Here is a 19,033-nt window from a genome sequence, read left to right on the forward strand (position 1 = left end):
GTGTTGAAGGACAGAAAAGTGACACCTGGCAGGGGAATAGGAAAAGCTTTGTAGAGGAGATGGAGATGGCTGTGATGACGGGCTGTAAAAGATGTGTTGGTTGACAAGTTCAGATGGATTGGGGATCACAGAGGAAGCTGCATGAGCAAAGAAACAGAGTTGGGTAATGGGGATGTCAATCGCCGAGGGAAAGGAGAAAAGATGGGACGTTGTGAATATCTCTGCCATAAGGTCAGGGAAGATAAAAGTTTAAGGATCAGAGACTTGAATGTTTGAAAATGGAGGAGGAAAAGTCTATTGAATTTTTCCTTCAAGAGGAAGAAATAATTTATAAAATTATCAAAGATACCAGATTTCCATTCTAAACACCATTAAGACCGTTAGGCATCCTAACACTTTAAACCTTTCCCCTCCTATCTCAAAATCAGTATACACTTCACATGTTCCCTTGTGTTCAGAAACTCAGACATACTCACATGTGCAGATATCCCTTTAAAAATGCTAGTCAAAAATTCAATTTCATTCAGCTAGACTTACTGCCTGCCCAGGAATGTGCTGGTTACTGGACAGAAGCCATCCAAACAAGTTTAGGAATGCAGACTTGAACACACCACTGTGTCTTCAGACTGCAATTTTCTAAATGTTTATCAGTGACACCTGACGGTGCATGAGAACGCATTCAGTTGCAAACTGAAGCAGTGAGATGACTAAATACCTGATTGAAATAGTTTCTGCAATCTTAACTGCACTATCACATGTTACTGGTTTTTTAAAAAAGCCCTGTGAGAAAACTTTCATTTCTAGAAAAAAATGTGGAAGCTATTAGAAAATAGATTGGCTAATTTCTAAATGAAGTCCATTACAATTGAACTCATTTGGGAACTTGAACAGCACTATTTCTTGCCAGGTCACAAAAGAAATGCTGGAGGATATTGGAGTTTTTTTCCTTCGAAGAAATCTATGAGTATCGACAAGTTTACAGGGCCTGGGTTAGCATTATTAATGTAATTATACAGCCAAGGAAACACACCCTTTGTTGACACATGAATCCCCAGTATTCAGAGGTTTAGAAATTCCCACGTGAATGAATGGATATTGTAGTTTTCATCCAGATGTTTGGAATCTAGAAGATAACCACACTGAATTTCCATTACTTTGATCACATCTGTGCAGTCAGTTACCTCATTCTATTATCTCTGCAGATCTTTTGTCTCTACAAACAAGCTACCAACAACACAAAAAGACACAGCCCTCAGGGCATGAAATTAAAGCCTACTTATCGCTAGTAAATTATTACAGAATAACATACCCACAAGCCTTCTTCCTGAAAAGCTAATGAATTCGAACTTTAATATATTAGCATTACTTAACATGTACGGTAACAATTTGCATGAAATGTTTAATGTGCCAATAGTTCTCAAAAAATCATGAAAAGAATCAATTTAAGCAGATGGCTTTGCTCTGCTGGTCTCTCTACTAGTATTAGGGATCTTCATAGGGGGCAGGGGCTCAAGTGACATCATGATTTGGGGTAAAATGTACAGAAGGGAAGGTATAAGACAATTCATGTGTGCACACAGAGAGAAGGGGATCAGAGCCACTTGTAAACTGGAGGTGCTTTGACGTTATGTTACCAAAATCTGTGTGATAAAGAGGTACTTTACAATGAGTGTTTCCTGTAAACAACCTATTTATACTGCCTATAATATTCTTTTTCGTAATAACTTAAAGGATAGGAATACAGCCTTGTTTCAGTTCATTTAAATTTATTTCTAATAACTAATCCACATTCTATGTCATGTATTTTTACGTGTATGCCAGCGTGTTGTGCAACTGATAGAACATACTTATTGATCAGAAGCAACCACATAGACGGGTAGGCACAGGTGAAAGTAATATTAAAGAGTCAGGGAATAAACCCTGGATTCAGCTGGGGTTTACTAAAAAAAGAAACGTAGATCAATAGATTAGATCCCTCCCTCTTGAAAGGCTTCTGCAGCCTCTCCAAAGGCAGTGTAACTTTGGAAAACCACTTCTGGGACTATATCCTCAACAAATACTTAAAAGTACATATAAAGATTTATGCTCCAAGATGTTCATTACAGCATTACTTATAAGTGCAACAAACTGGAACCAACTGATGGAATATTGCAGCCATTAAAAATGTTTTAATATAATAATGACACATGTTTATAATATGAAATAAAATGAATAAAATTAGTTTACAAAGCTGTATATATGTGTATATATATGTACGCACACACACACATATCATGATCAATTATGTTGAAAATATGCACAGAAAGTGATTATCTCTAAAGACTGGGATTATGAGTGATTTTAAAACACCTTCCAGTAATTCTTAATCTTAAATAAAATAAAGACAAACAGAACCTGAAAGCCCCAAGTAATATTTTTATTTTTACAGCAGTGCAAGGTAGTTAATAGAAAATGAATTTTAGAATCAGAAAATCCTGGATTGAATCCATTCAGTCTCTTACTAGAAATGTGACCTTGGCAAGCCAGTTAACCTCTCTGAGTGTCTCTATATAAAAAGTTCAGCATAGTAAATATTATTTACTCTAATACTCCCAGCTCTTTAAGGCTTCACCCACTCTGTGAATGTCTAATAGGCGACCCTCTCCACAGGAGCAATCCAGAGAGCGATCCCTAAGGAGAGGCTTAGCCAACAAGATGGGAAATCTCCAGAATCCCACTGTACTTTATATTAAAACAGTTGAAGAAAACTGCTAAACTCATCCAATCAGGGACTACTGATTCCAAAATCTGATTAAGGGCATTACACCCTGAGATATCTGCCTTCCACCAATTAAAAAAATAATACTCAAACCTCTCAAGGGTTAACGTTATATCAGACTCAAATATAATTTGTAAGGGTGTAAGATGGCACAACGTTTCTGAAAAGCAATTTGGAAACGTGTATCAAGAGGAATATTCATACTGTTTGCACTAGTAATTCCAATTCTAGAAATCTAGCCTAATAAAATTATTCAAGCTGGGGACAAAAATATATGTTCGACAATATGCTGGAGCATATTCCATAGGTTGGAACAAAAGTTAATGGTCTATGGTAGGAGAATAAGTAAAAATATTTAAAATCACATTTCCTAGCTTTTTATTTTTTTATGAAGAAAAGGTGTAAAATACTCGTTAAGAAAATAACATACAAAATATTATATTCAGTAGGTCACAATCATATACACATAGACATGCACTGAAAAAATGGGGGAAAACCAGACCAAAATGTTAATAGTAGCTGGTTATAGGAGAATATGATTTTTAAAATCCTTTTCTGTATTTTTCAAGTTTCCTACATTGCCATTGTTATCTTTATGAAGAAAATCTTAAAACTCATCTGTCATTTCTGTCATCTGAAAAAGTAAAAAACTGAGGCAAAAATAAGACCTGAATGGGTTATGATAACCTAAATGAATGTAATCATCTATTGTCTGCTCTCTTTTGTAACTCACTCCTTCTTTACAAAGTTCATTTCTTCTCTCTTTTTTCCTGCTCTCATTCCTGTTTTTCATCCATTTCAAAGTACCCAAGAGTTTTTATTGGAATAATTTAAAAGTTCTTTGGGACTTCCCTGGCGGTCCACTGGTTGAGACTCCCCGCTTTCAGTGCAGGGGGCACAGGTGTGATCCCTGGTTGGGGAACTAAGATCCTACATGCCACGCAGTGAGGCCAAAAAAGAAAAAAAAGTCCTTTATGGCGTGTCTTAGGATTTTCAGAGGAAAGGTGTATGATATTATATCTTGAAACACAGTAAGTGTCCTGGTAGAGTAGAAAGCACGGGGCTTTAGAGTCCAACAGACCCCGATTTGAATTCTGGTTCAGTCTCAGTTTTCTCTTTTTAAAAAGAGGGCTAACGAGTCCAATTCTGCGGATTAAAATAACAATCAAGAGCAACTAAGGTAACGCATATGAAAATACCTATCGAAGTGCCTGATTTCCAATAATTATTTTTCTTTTTCCTTTTCAAATTTAGACATTAAAAACTTGGGTTGTACAAAAAGTAGAAGTACTCTGCAAAAAGTATTTATGAAAAATTATGACTTAATATAGCATGTTTGCATTTGTATCCAATGGGTTCCTAAAGCAGAACTTGTGACCAAATAATAGCTACTGAGAGTGAAAATGCTAACTTTGTACTCAATTCCATGTTCTCTGTGAGGGAAAAAGAATAGTATTCTTTACCAGAAAGAGCACATATTTTTGCTATCACACCCGAAGTTCAGGTTAGGGCAACTAAAAACTAGATGTATAAAATTTGCCAAGGATTTTATGGACCACCCCCCTTCCCTGCCTCCACTGTGTGAGTTTTGGTCACTACAGTTAGTGGTTGGGGTATAAAGAAGAATTTTAGTTCATTGGACAAATACTTTAAAAATTAAACAAAGCATTATATTTGACATAAAAGGGGATTTAAAACTCAATAATATCTTTCATTCTCGTTGGGCAAGGCACTAAAGAACTACCCCCCAATGAACCAGTTTCCATCCTTCAACACACAGTCAAGTGTGTATATACATCCTCCACTCTATGGCAGTAGGTATTCTATACATACTTTTTCTTAGTGCTCTCTTTTGCTTACTTAATATAACTCAGATTATTCCATGAATTCATACAGACCTATCCTTACTTTTTCTTTTAAAAGATTTATTATTTATTTACTTCTTATTTTACTTATTTTTGGCTGCGTCGGGTTGAGGCACGCAGGATCTTCGTTGAAGCACGCAGTATCTTTCGTTGCGGCGCGTGGGCTTCTCTCTAGCTGTGGCGTGCGGGTTTTCTCTCTCTAGTCGTGGTGCAGAGGCTCCAGGTCGTGTGGACTCTTTAGTTTGCGGCACATGGGCTCTCTAGTTGAGATGCGGGAGCTCAGTAGTTGTGGCACAAGGGCTTAGTTGCCCCGCGGCATGTGGGATCTCAGTTCCCTGACCAGGGATCGAACCGCATCCCCTGCATTGTAAGGCGGATTCTTTACCACTGGACCACCAGGGAAGTCCCCCTACCCTTACTTTTAAAGGGTTTCTAATGTATATCAAATTGGTGGATATGACTGGTGTTACCAATCTTTTATTATAATCACTGTTGCAATGAACACTTGATGTATAACTTTGCTCACATGTCCAACACAATGCATGGCTTACATTTAAAATTTATACACACACACACACACACACACACACACACACACATATATATAAATATATATAAAACAAAATTGTCCTCTGAAGAGGTTGAACCAATTTACAGTCCTCTAACAGTATAGGAGTGTGCCTGTTTCCCACACACTTACCAAGATTGTGTCAAGATCCTTTTTGATCTTTGCTAATCTGATAGGTAAAAATACCATTCGAGTTTTAATTTGTATTGCTTTTATGCTACATGAATGAGACATCTTTCAAATGTTTTCCATTTCTCTATGTTTATATCATTTTGTTGTCTTTCTGTTGGATTATTGGTCTCTCTTACTGACTTTAAAAAACTATTCAGAGGGGGGACCTTGAAGATGGCTGAAGAGTAAGACGCAGAGATCACCTTCCTCCCCACAGATACACCAGAAATACATCTACACGTGGGACAACTCCTACAGAACACCTACTGAAGGCTGGCAGAAGACCTCAGACCTCCCAAAAGCCTCAGAAACAGCGGATTAAAGCTCCACAATCAACTTGATGTACCCTGCATCTGTGGAATACCTGAATAGACAACGAGTCATCCCAAATTGAGGAGCCGTGTGGATGAAAGGCCCTTGGTGCTCCAGCCAGGAGTCAGGGCTCTGCCTCTGAGGTAGGAGAGCCAACTTCAGGACACTGGTCAACAAGAGACCTCCCAGCTCCACGTAACATCAAACGGCGAAAATCTCCCAGAGACCTCCATCTTAACATCAGCACCCAGCTTCACTCAACGACCAGCAAGCTACAGTGCTGGATAACCTATGCCAAACAACTAGCAAAACAGGAACACAACCCCACCCATTAGCAGAGAAGCTGCCTAACATCATAATAAGGCCACAGACACCCCAAAACACACCACCAGACGTGAACCTGCCCACTAGAGAGACAAGATCCAGCCTCATCCACCACAACACAGGCACTAGTCCCCTACACCAGGAAGCCTACACAACCCACTGAACCAACCTTAGCCACTGGAGACAGACATCAAAAACAGCGGAAACTACGACCTGCAGCCTGCAAAAAGGAGACCCCAAACACAGTAAGATAAGCAAAATGAGAAGACAGAAAAACACACAGCAGATAAAGGGGCAAGATAAAAATGCACCAGACCTAACAAATGAAGAGGAAATAGGCAGTCTACCTGAAAAAAAATTCAGAATAATGATAGTAAGGATGATCCAAAATCTTGGAAATAGAATGGACAAAATGCAAGAAATAGTTAACAAGGACCTAGAAGAAATAGAGATGAAACAAGCAACGATGAACAACACAATAAATGAAATTAAAAGTACTCTAGATGGGATCAATAGCAGAATAACTGAGGCAGAAGAACAGATAAGTGACCTGGAAGATAAAATAGTGGAAATAACTACTGCAGAGCAGAATAAAGAAAAAAGAATGAAAAGAACTGAGGACAGTCTCAGAGACCTCTGGGACAACATTAAATGCACCAACATTCGACTTATAGGGGTTCCAGAAGAAGAAGAGAAAAAGAAAGGGACTGAGAAAATATTTGAAGAGATTATAGTTGAAAACTTCCCTAATTTGGGAAAGGAGATAGTTCATCAAGTCCAGGAAGCACAGAGAGTCCCATACAGGATAAATCCAAGGAGAAATACGCCAAGACACACATTAATCAAACTGTCAAAAATTAAATACAAAGAAAGCATATTAAAAGCAGCAAGGGAAAAACAACAAATAACACACAAGGGAATCCCCATAAGGTTAACAGCTGATCTCTCAGCAGAAACCCTACAAGCCAGAAGGGAGTGGCAGGACATAGTGAAAGTGATGAAGGAGAAAAACCTGCAACCAAGACTACTCTACCCAGCAAGGATCTCATTCAGATTCAATGGAGAAATTAAAACCTTTACAGACAAGCAAAAGCTGAGAGAGTTCAGCACCATCAAACCAGCTTTACAACAAATGCTAAAGGAACTTCTCTAGGCAAGAAACACAAGAGATGGAAAAGACCTATAATAACGAACCCAAAACAATTTAGAAAATGGCAATAGAACATACATATCGATAATTACCTTAAATGTAAATGGACTAAATGCTCCCACCAAAAGACACCGATTGGCTGAATGGATACAAAAACAAGACCCTTACATATGCTGTCTACAAGAGACCCACTTCAGACCTAGAGACACATACAGACTGAAAGTAAGGGGATGGAAAAAGATATTCCATGCAAATGGAAACCAAAAGAAAGCTGGAGTAGCAATTCTCATATCAGACAAAATGGTCTTTAAAATAAGGACTATTAAAAGAGACAAAGAAGGACACTACATAATGATCAAGGGATCGATCCAAGAAGAAGATACAACAATTGTAAATATTTATGCACCCAACATAGGAGCACCTCAATACATAAGGCAAATACTAACAGCCATAAAAGGGGAAATCGACAGTAACACATTCATAGTAGGGGACTTTAACACCCCACTTTCACCCATGGACTGATCATCCAAAATGAAAATAAATAAGGAAACACAAGCTTTAAATGATACATTAAACAAGATGGACTTAATTGATATTTATAGGACACTCCACCCAAAAACAACAGAATACACATTTTTCTCAAGTGCTCATGGAACATTCTCCAGGATAGATCATATCTTGGGTCACAAATCAAGCTTTGGTAAATTTAAGAAAATTGAAATTGTATCAAGTATCTTTTCCGACCACAACGCCAAGAAACTAGATATCAATTACAGGAAAAGATCTGTAAAAAATACAAACACATGGAGGCTAAACAATACACTACTTAATAAGGAAGTGATCACTGAAGAAATCAAAGAGGAAATCAAAAAATACCTAGAAACAAATGACAATGGAGACACAACGACCCAAAACCTATGGGATGCAGCAAAAGCAGTTCTAAGGGGGAAGTTTATAGCAATACAAGCCCACCTTAAGAAGCAGGAAACATCTCGAATAAACAACCTAACCTTGCACCTCAAGCAATAAGAGAAAGAAGAACAAAAAAACCCCAAAGCTAGCAGAAGGAAAGAAATCATAAAAATCAGATCAGAAATAAATGAAAAAGAAATGAAGGAAACAATAACAAAGATCAATAAAACTAAAAGCTGGTTCTTTGAGAAGATAAACAAAATAGATAAACCACTAGCCAGACTCATCAAGAAAAAAAGGGAGAAGACTCAAATCAATAGAATTAGAAATGAAAAAGAAGAAGGAACAACTGACAGTGCAGAAATACAAAAGATCATGAGAGATTACTACAAGCAACTCTATGCCAATAAAATGGACAATCTGGAAGAAATGGACAAATTCTTAGAAATGCACAACGTGCCATGACTGAATCAGGAAGAAATAGAAAATATGAACAGACCAATCACAAGCACTGAAATTGAAACTGGGATTAAAAATCTTCCAACAAACAAAAGCCCAGGACCACATGGCTTCACAGGCGAATTCTATCAAACATTTAGAGAAGAGCTAACACCTATCCTTCTCAAACTCTTCCAAAATATAGCAGAGGGAGGAACACTCCCAAATTCCTTCTACGAGGCCACCATCACCTTGATACCAAAACCAAACAAGGATGTCACAAAGAAAGAAAACTACAGGCCAATATCACTGATGAACATAGATGGAAAAATCCTCAACAAAATACTAGCAAACAGAATCCAACAGCACATTAAAAGGATCATACACCATGATCAAGTGGGGTTTATTCCAGGAATGCAAGGATTCTTCAATATACGCAAATCTATCAATGTGATAAACCATATTAACAAATTGAAGGAGAAAAACCATATGATCATCTCAATAGATGCAGAGAAAGCTTTTGACAATATTCAACACCCATTTATGATAAAAACCCTGCAGAAAGTAGGCATAGAGGGAACCTTCCTCAACATAATAAAGGCCATATATGACAAGCCCACAGCCAACATCATCCTCAATGGTGAAAAACTGAAAGCATTTCCACTAAGATGAGGAAAAAGACAAGGTTGCCCACTCTCACCACTCTTATTCAACATAGTTTTGGAAGTTTTAGCCACAGCAATCAGAGAAGAAAAGGAAATAAAAGGAATCCAAATCAGAAGAGAAGAAGTAAAGCTGTCACTGTTTGCAGATGACATGATACTATACTTAGAGAATCCTAAAGATGCTACCAGAAAACTACTAGAGCTAATCAATGAATTTGGTAAAGTAGCAGGATACAAAATTAATGCACAGAAATCTCTGGCATTCCTATACACTAATGATGAAAAATCTGAAAGTGAAATCAAGAAAACACTCCCATTTACCACTGCAACAAAAAGAATAAAATTCCTAGGAATAAACCTACCTAAGGAGACAAAAGACCTGTATGCAGAAAATTATCAGACACTGATGAAAGAAATTAAAGATGATACAAATAGATGGAGAGATATACCATGTTCTTGGATTGGAAGAATCAACATTGTGAAAATGACTCTACTACCCAAAGCAATCTATAGATTCAATGCAATCCCTATCAAACTACCACTGGCATTTTTCACAGAGCTAGAACAAAAAATTTCACAATTTGTATGGAAACACAAAAGACCCCGAATAGCCAAAGCAATCTTGAGAACGAAAAACGGAGTTGGAGGAATCAGGCTCCCTGACTTCAGGCTATACTACAAAGCTACAGTAATCAAGACAGTATGGTACTGGCACAAAAACAGAAAGATAGATCAATGGAACAGGATAGAAGGCCCAGAGATAAACCCACGCACATATGGACACCTTATCTTTGATAAAGGTGGCAGGAATGTACAGTGGAGAAAGGACAGCCTCTTCAATAAGTGGTGCTGGGAAAACTGGACAGGTACATGTAAAACTATGAGATTAGATCACTCCCTAACACCATACACAAAAATAAGCTCAAAATGGATTAAAGACCTAAATGTAAGGCCAGAAACTATCAAACTCTTAGAGGAAAACATAGGCAGAACACTCTATGACATAAATCACAGCAAGATCCTTTCTGACCCACCTCCTGGAGTAATGGAAATAAAAACAAAAATAAACAAATGGGACCTAATGAAACTTCAAAGCTTTTGCACAGCAAAGGAAACCATAAACAAGACCAAAAGACAACCCTCAGAATGGGAGAAAATATTTGCAAATGAAGCAACTGACAAAGGATTAATCTCCAAAATTTACAAGCAGCTCATGCAGCTCAATAACAAAAAAACAAACAACCCAATCCAAAAATGGGCAGAAGACCTAAATAGACATTTCTCCAAAGAAGATATACAGACTGCCAACAAACACATGAAACAATGCTCAACATCATTAATCATTAGAGAAATGCAAATGAAAACTACAATGAGATATCATCTCACACCAGTCAGAATGGCCATCATCAAAATATCTAGAAACAATAAATGCTGGAGAGGGTGTGGAGAAAAGGGAACACTCTTGCACTGCTGGTGGGAATGTGAATTGGTACAGCCACTATGGAGAACAGTATGGAGGTTCCTTAAAAAACTACAAATAGAACTACCATATGACCCAGCAATCCCACTACTGGGCATATACCCTGAGAAAACCAAAATTCAAAAAGAGTCATGTACCAAAATGTTCATTGCAGCTCTATTTACAATAGCCAGGAGATGGAAACAACCTAAGTGTCCATCATCGGATGAATGGATAAAGAAGATGTGGCACATATATACAATGGAATATTACTGAGCCATAAAAAGAAACGAAATTGAGCTATTTGTAGTGAGGTGGATAGACCCAGAGTCTGTCACACAGAGTGAAGTAAGTCAGAAAGAAAAAGACAAATACCATATGCTAACACATATATATGGAATTTAAGAAAAAAAAATGTCATGAAGAACCTAGAGGTAAGACAGGAATAAAGACGCAGACCTACTGGAGAACGGACTTGAGGATATGGGGAGGGGGAAGGGTGAGCTGTGACAGGGCGAGAGAGAGTCATGGACATATATACACTACCAAACGTAAGGTAGATAGCTAGTGGGAAGCAGCCACATGGCACAGGGATATTGGCTCGGTGCTTTGAGACAACCTGGAGGGGTGGGATAGGGAGGGTGGGAGGGAGGGAGACGCAAGAGGGAAGAGATATGGGAACATATGTGTATGTATAACTGATTCACTTTGTTATAAAGCAGAAACAAACACACCATTGTAAAGCAATTATACCCCAATAAAGATGTTAAAAAAAAAAACTATTTATATATTACATAATGTGGCCCTCTGCCACAGGTGTTGCAAATATTTTTCCCACTTTATCATTGTCTTTTGACTTTGTCTATAGTGTTTTTTTTCCAGTGTATACATTTTTAATACTTTTAGAGTAGAACTTATCAGTTTTGTTTTCATGGATTCTGTTTTTTTTGTATTATTTGAAAGGCCTTTCTCACTCCAATATTTCACAAAAAGTTTCTCCTATTTTTTTCTTGGTATTTTAAGGCTTAAGATTTCTATGTTATATTTTTTGCACCACCTGGAATTTATTTTGGTGTAAGGAATTTTATTTTTTCTGGACAGCTACTCAGTCATCCCAATATACTTTACTGAATAATCCCTTTCCCTCTTCCAATAAGAAATGTCACTATTATCATATACTAAAGTACTGTAGTTATGTAGGTCTCTTTCTAATTCAGATGAATATAAAAAATTAAAATATAATGGGGATAGTAGCAGTACTGACAGAAGAATAAATATCAACGTGGAAATAGAGAGATCAAAGTAAAATAAGTTCCCTGGCACTAAGTGACATCAGACAATAACTGAAGAGTAGATAAGAAAGAGTAGATAAGAAAGAGGAGGGAGTTCTTTAGAATTGTTCTGTATCCTGTCTGGTGTTGGCTGGAAGAATCTATGATGTTATAAAACTCATAGAACTGTACATTAAAGAGTGAATTTCACTGAATGTAAATTTTTTAAAAAAATTTAAAGACTAAAGGAATAGTGCAGGCATCAGTAATGAAAAACTGTTTTGTGAAAGGAAGCCGCTAACTTTTTTTTTTTTTTTTTTGCGGTACGCGGGCCTTTCACTGCTGTGGCCTCTCCCGTTGCGGAGCACAGGCTCCGGACGCGCAGGCTCAGCGGCCATGGCTCACGGGCCCAGCCGCTCCGCGGCGTGTGGGATCTTCCCGGACCGGGGCACGAACCCATGTCCCCTACATCGGCAGGTGGACTCTCAACCACTGCGCCACTAGGAAAGCCCCCCCTTTTTTTTTTTTTATTCTTTCTTGTCCTTATCCACTGGCTCTTCTCTGAAAGAGGAAATACAGTCCTTAGTCATTTAAAAATTGTGTAAATATGACATATCATTCACTGATTTGCTCTAAATTCAATTACTGATTAAAATTGTGTGTTTTACACAGAAAAACGTGTTGGTGAAAAAGAGAGCTGTCATTATGTGGGTGAAAACTCAGAAAGTAATTCTCCTAAGCATTCAGCAACAGTTCAAGCTCTGGAGAGCAGTGGGGAATAAAGAAAATCTGCCTTTAGCTATAGGTCCTGTTTGTCTACCTTTTTTGCTATTTTTGTCTTATCTCCCTCCAGATCTTCTACTCTCTTCCTTTCCCTGCTAACAAAAGTTACTCTCAGCAACAGAAACCAATCCACACTAAAGTATAAATGACCACTAATATCTTCCTCTGTACTATTCCCACAGGGTCTTCACTGCAAACATGGAAACTTTGGGCTCCGGATGCTCTGGCCAAGTGCATGAACTACAGGTTCAAAGTGGCTGGGTGTGAGTCATGATGCTGCTACCCTTGGCTAAGCGACCCTGAGAAAGTTACCTATATCTTCGTGCCTTGTCTTTCTCAGTTAGGGTATTTACTTTTTAAAGTACGTACTTCATAGCACTAATGTGAGGATTAAAACAAGATAATACATAAAAAACATTTTTTAAAGTGCTTGACACATTAATAAAAGCTCAATGGTTTGTTGTGTTATTAATTTCAGACGAGAGCAGACAGTTGTGCCTGCTCGGTAACCGAAAATCAAGTCCCATTGCTTTGTAATTTGGCTACAGTAGGAGCTAGGACCAAGCTACCATGGGATTACATAATCTTGGGAAAGTAACCTCCACTCTGGAATCTCAGTTTCCTTGTCTATAAAATCCTGACCTCACAGGAGTCTTAGGAAGACAGAACGAGATAACATACATGTGTAAAGAGCTTTGCTAACCAAAAAGCACTGAACATATGTTAATTATTACCCTAGGAAATTTCAATCCCCGTCAGATTATTATCTTTCTGGTTAACAGGTTCAAACTCATTCATATAATGAATATATACAAGATTCATCAGAGATATAAAAATAAAAAAGGGAACTTGTTATTACATGCTTCTAATTTAACAGAATTCTAGTTTTAAAAAATCACAAGTTCATGGCTAAGAAGGCATGGAGAAAATTGTTTATAAGTCTTTTATGCATTTTTAAATTGAGTTTTTGTGTTCGTAATTAATTTAAAAAAGGAAAATATGCATGTTTTATCTTCCATCATAATTCAAAAGTGTTTCTTTCTTTTCATTATAATTCTAAGCTATGATGCCAATCTTCAGTTTCTTTTCTGGAAAAGCCCATTTTTATAGTATGTTCTTGGTGCCAACCTATTATAAAAAAATTGAATCTTACAATGCAATTAAGAAAATGAATAGTGGATTTTGAATTATCATACCACAAACAGACCCAAACGTAATGAGAGATTTCTCCTATTCTGGAGCTGTTGTCCTCAGGACTCTCAGGAATATCCACTTGTTTTATTACATGTTTGCAAAGGAGTCCCTCCGCAATTAATGAGATGGTACATGTGGAAAAACTGAGTACACTGCAAACAACTGCAGTAGGTAGGATGTTATTATAATTGGTCTCACCAGTAAGATACCTAATAGGCATCTCCAAATATAACTTAGTCAAACCAAACTTCTGATCCCCACCCCTTGCCCAGAACTGCTCTTCCTGCAATTTTTCCCGTCTCAGTTTATGGCAACTCCATCCTTCCAACTGCTCAGGTCAAAAACCTAGGAGTCACTGCTGTTTCTCTAGTGTTTTTTTTTTTTTTTTCTTCTCAACCCACATCTAATGTGTCAGTAAATCCTATCAGCTTTACCTTTCAAATATTTCTCACCACCTCTACTGCCCGGATGCTGGTACAGGTCATTAGCAACTCTTGCTTGCATTACTGCAATGGTGTGCCACCTCCCCTCCCCGTGTTAGTTTTCTCCATTGTACTTACTGGTCCCTAAATTACTAGCATACTTATTCTTTAATTATTGTTTGTCCCCTCCCTCTAGCTAAGCTCCACAAGGGAAGGCGATTGTCTGCTTTGTTCACTTTTGGATCCCTGGCACCTAGAATAGTGGCTGGCATGCAGAAGACACTCATCATATGTATTGATTTTTTTAAAAAAGCCTCTTAACTGGTCTTCCTGCTTTAATTCTTGCCCCCTGAAACCTATTTTCAACAAAGCCTTCAAAGAGTTTCTATTAAAACCTAGGTAGGGGGCTTCCCTGGTGGCGCAGTGGTTGAGAGTCCGCCTGCCAATGCAGGGGACGCAGGTTCGTGCCCCGGTCTGGGAAGATCCCCCATGCCGCGGAGTGGCTGGGCCCGTGAGCCATGGCCGCTGAGCCTGCGCGTCCGGAGCCTGTGCTCCGCAACGGGAGAGGCCACAACAGTGAGAGGCCCACGTTCCGCAAAAAAAAAATAAAACAAACAAACAAAAAACCTAGGCAGTATCACTCCTCTGCTCCCCATCTCACTCAGAGAAAATGCCAAAGCCCTAACCATGGCCTATAAGAACCTCCTTCCTCCACGCCCTCTCGCCCCCGCCATCTCCCAGTCACATCCACATTCATCCACATTACCCCTCAGACCTGGCCTCCCCCTACTTTCACGCATTCACTCACTCTGCTCTCACCACACTGGCCTCCGGGTTGTTCCTTAAACATGCGGGCTGGACTGTCTGATCCTCCTGCTTGCAAAGCTCTTCCCTCTACCGTCTCATGGCTCACCCTCTCACCTCTGTCAGACCTTTGTTCAAATCTCCCGCTCTCAGACGGGCCTTCTCCAACCATCCTATCTAAGTTGTATCCCACCCCCACTAATCCCAACCCCTCTGTGCTTCATTTTCCTACGTAGCACTTATGTATCACCACCTTACATCACTCCTACCTATTACACTTAGTATTTTATTTATCGCCTTTCTTCCTTCTGTAAAATGAAAGCTCCGCAAGATCAGGGATTTTTATTTCTTTCATTTCCTGCAGAATCCTAGCAGCTAGAACACTGCTGGCATGTAGTGGATGGTCAGTAACTATTTATTGAATGAATGAAGGAAGTGATAATCTCTCGCTGGGTAGCTAAACCCAGTTAATCAGCGGGAATGGAACCCATCCATTGTGAATTACTCTTAACCAGTTATCCTTTCTATTTGTCATGGTATCCTAAAGAGATCAGGCATAGTATATCAGTCTTTCTCCAAACGAATCAACAGTATGAATGTCCTCCTTGAGAGACAGCAGAACTCTTATTTCCACCCTCGCTACTCTGTTTTTTAAGGCACTGGTGAAGATTTTTCCCATTAAAATATATTTATTTTATAGGCAAACATGTCCCTCCCCAAATCTGCCTTACCCTGTTTTCCTGGCCACAGCTGCAAAGTTGCATATTGGTGCCAGAGGCAACTGATTAGTTTAAAAGTATATATTCTGCTTTAGGCTGGTATCCATTTGTATTTCATTATAAGAGCATATTAAAAATGATGTCTTGGACTTTTAACTGTCTATAGCACAGCACATCTGTCACCCCCGTTCATCCTGACAATCTACCTATGAGAGTGTGTAGAGCAAAGTATTCTTCCAACAGACACAGGAGTCCAGGCCCACAAAAGCTGGTAATATAGGTGATCCTGGGTATGATTTCCTACTTTTACTTTTTAAATCTTTTTTTATTGCAAGTCATCTTAAACCCCTCAATAGGAAAGGCTGTCCTAGGTTATACAGTTAGTGTTTTTGAAAAAGCCTCAGTTTCAGACATACTGTTGGGATACTGAACATCTGTACTTAATACTCTGTTGTGATGTTTCTCCTCGCTAAAGTTGAGCTCTAATAAACTGACAAAGATAACCAGGATCCAACCATCCTGTGGTTTTAATTTCTAAGAAAGCACAGAATTTATGAAATATACTTTTGCTCTAAATTTTTATCCAGTGGTAATCCAATTTTAGACACCCCCTCCTTCCACCCACAAGCTGGTTTCTGAAGAGAAGTTCTACCTTCTCTCTCAGACTTAAAACACCAGAATGATATTCCTACTAAACAGCTTAGAAGTCACTCACTCCAAAAAAATCTTACCTGAGGCTCCGCATCTGGACCCAAATCCCTCCCAAGTCTCTTGTGGCACCTATGTGCACCCCTGTCCCAGTGTTGTCAGTGTGAGCTACCCGTTTCCCAGCTGTCTCCTGCAATAAATCCCACATGTCTTTAGAGCAGGGATGAATCATCTTTGTATCCCCAGGGGCTAACACAGTCCTTGGCACATGACGGATACTCAATATATGAAGGATGAATAAATGAATGAAAGAAGGTAGTTATCAAAGATGAATGTTAAGGAAGAGGGGCTACATCACTCTTGGTATCTTTTCCCTCCCATCCACTCTTGGGCCTCTCCACTCCCTCACTTATTGTAGCAATTGGAAGTAGACACTGGACGTGACTCGTCCCACCCCTTCCTCTCCTCTTTCCCTTAGGGAGACAGGTGCTGCCAGGAAGCACAGAGCCACCTGGACCTCCATCAGCTCTACACAGGAGGGCAGCCCCCTCCCATGGGAAGGCCTGCGGTGGTCCTGCACTGCCAGCGACTGGGTGGGTTTGTTTGTGTTTCAGCATTAGGAAGCACATTCGCCTGTAGCTAAAAAATAAATTTCCTAATAGCAGAGGTTATAGTCTAGTCTTCCATCTGATTTTTTTTCTTGTATTTTATTTATCAATTAGTTCAGAAATTGGGGCATGGAAGAGGATTTGTTTTGCAGGGGTTCTTAAATCTCTTCCCAATGTGGACTGGTAGGCTTTGAGATTTTTAACTTGAGAGGCTTCTCTTATGCTATAAATTACCGGTTTCCCAGAATATCACTGTCTTAATAATAAAGTAGAAGATGGTCAGGTGAGAATTGCTGTGAAACAACATATGACTGTGAATTCAGCAAACCCCAGAAAAGACCAAAAAGGCTAAGATTTATGATGATAAAAACCTTTCTATGCCATCAGTAGAACACTTTGTTTTGTCTACATTCCTAGAATTCTAGGATTCAAAAAGTAAGTTTCAAATTATTATGTAAATATCAAACTTTGGGTCCCCTTTCCTGATATTCTCTTTCCAAAAATCTCTAAACACTGGCTAATGAACATGCAATCATAACCGGATCTGCCCAGACCCCCTCCACACTTCTTCCCATCATGTTGAAAGAATGCTTGAGGCTGGGCACAAGAGGACCATGGGTATCTTTTTATACAAGGCATTAGATCCAATCCATGGAGTGGAGTCCAGGGAAGGGACCCAAAGGTATCAACCTGATCTAGGGATTGAGTAGCTTCTACATGTCCTACAGGAATATTTTTTCATTAGCCAAGCCTAGAGGCTTCCACTAGGTAAGAGTTTTGGCAGATAATAAAATGCTCCAATTTATTTGGTGGTAGTGCTTATCGTGGCTGATTTCACATAACCCTGACAGCTAGGTATAATCACCCACGTTCTACAGATGAGGAAACTGGGGTTGGTAGAGAAATAGAGCTAGCAGTGTGAAAGGTGAGGGTTTGAGCCCCTATCCTTTAGACTTCAACAGCTAGCTGCCCAGGGTATTTCCACTCATCCACAGTGCCTCAGAAAAGCCCCATCCCCGTTACTGGAAAATGCACTACAGATGCATGAGACATTGATGGTGGAGGTGAGGATATGTCTACACAGAATAAAAAGAACATTAAACAAAGCTTTTTGAGGGTTCTGCCAATGTCCTGAACATACAGAGAGAAGATGAACAGAAAAGTGGTACCCAGAGGCATGTACAGAGCACAGTTTAAGCACATGGCTGCCGATGTGTAAGTCAACATCCCCAGTGACTAGATCTAAATAGAGTTTGGAGATGATTATTCCTCTGACTCCTTTGAAGATGTTACATGAATACACAATAAGCAGGACAGGCCTATGAGCTTCTGCTTCTCAGAAGCTTCTTTTCTAAGCTGAGCTTCCAAGATGCTTAGAGCAAGCCTAGTTTGCTTCCTATGTCACTGGACACTCAAGAGTTTTCTCCTTTGTTGAAAAGTGTTGAACCCCCTCTTACCAAGAGAGGTAAGCCTCCCCAGAATTGGCCCTAGACCCTCAATCTTTTTGCTATGAAACCAGAATCCATGCACAGGGCCACTCACTGCTACATGTGTTATCAAAGTGGATACGTACTAGATAGCCCAAAGCTCATCCATGCCCAAGAGAGACTCTAGACATTTGGGATTCAGTGTCACCAAAATTAAATCCAATGAACACAGTGTCACAAGAGGCTCATTTTTTCTCTTTGGCTCCTTCCGTCCTGTACTCGTGTCCCCAGTGCTGAGAAGTCTGAATCATCCTTCATCCTTCACTATATTCATCCAAGTGGTTGTCCAATCCCAAAGCTTATGTCGATAAGACGTTTCTTCTTGTGCTCTCCTCCATTCAACTTCTATAACTGCTGCTCAAGTTCTTGATCTTAACACTTCTTTCGTGGTCTATGCTCATCTTTTCCTCAGTAGATTCCTTGCATTCAGCCTCACCTCCTTGAACATCTCCTCTCCTTAGGGGCACTGTCACAG

At 39.2% G+C, this 19,033-nt stretch overlaps 1 protein-coding gene across 4 annotated transcripts in view; it reads right to left on the reverse strand.

The window, feature by feature from the left end:
* Window positions 1-19,033, reverse strand: part of NFIA (nuclear factor I A) — a 393,406-nt gene that overhangs the window by 42,658 nt on the left and 331,715 nt on the right. The window lies entirely within an intron of this gene.

The sequence above is a fragment of the Lagenorhynchus albirostris genome, chromosome 2, assembly GCF_949774975.1.
Source record: "Lagenorhynchus albirostris chromosome 2, mLagAlb1.1, whole genome shotgun sequence".
In the NCBI taxonomy this organism is placed as follows: domain Eukaryota; kingdom Metazoa; phylum Chordata; class Mammalia; order Artiodactyla; family Delphinidae; genus Lagenorhynchus; species Lagenorhynchus albirostris.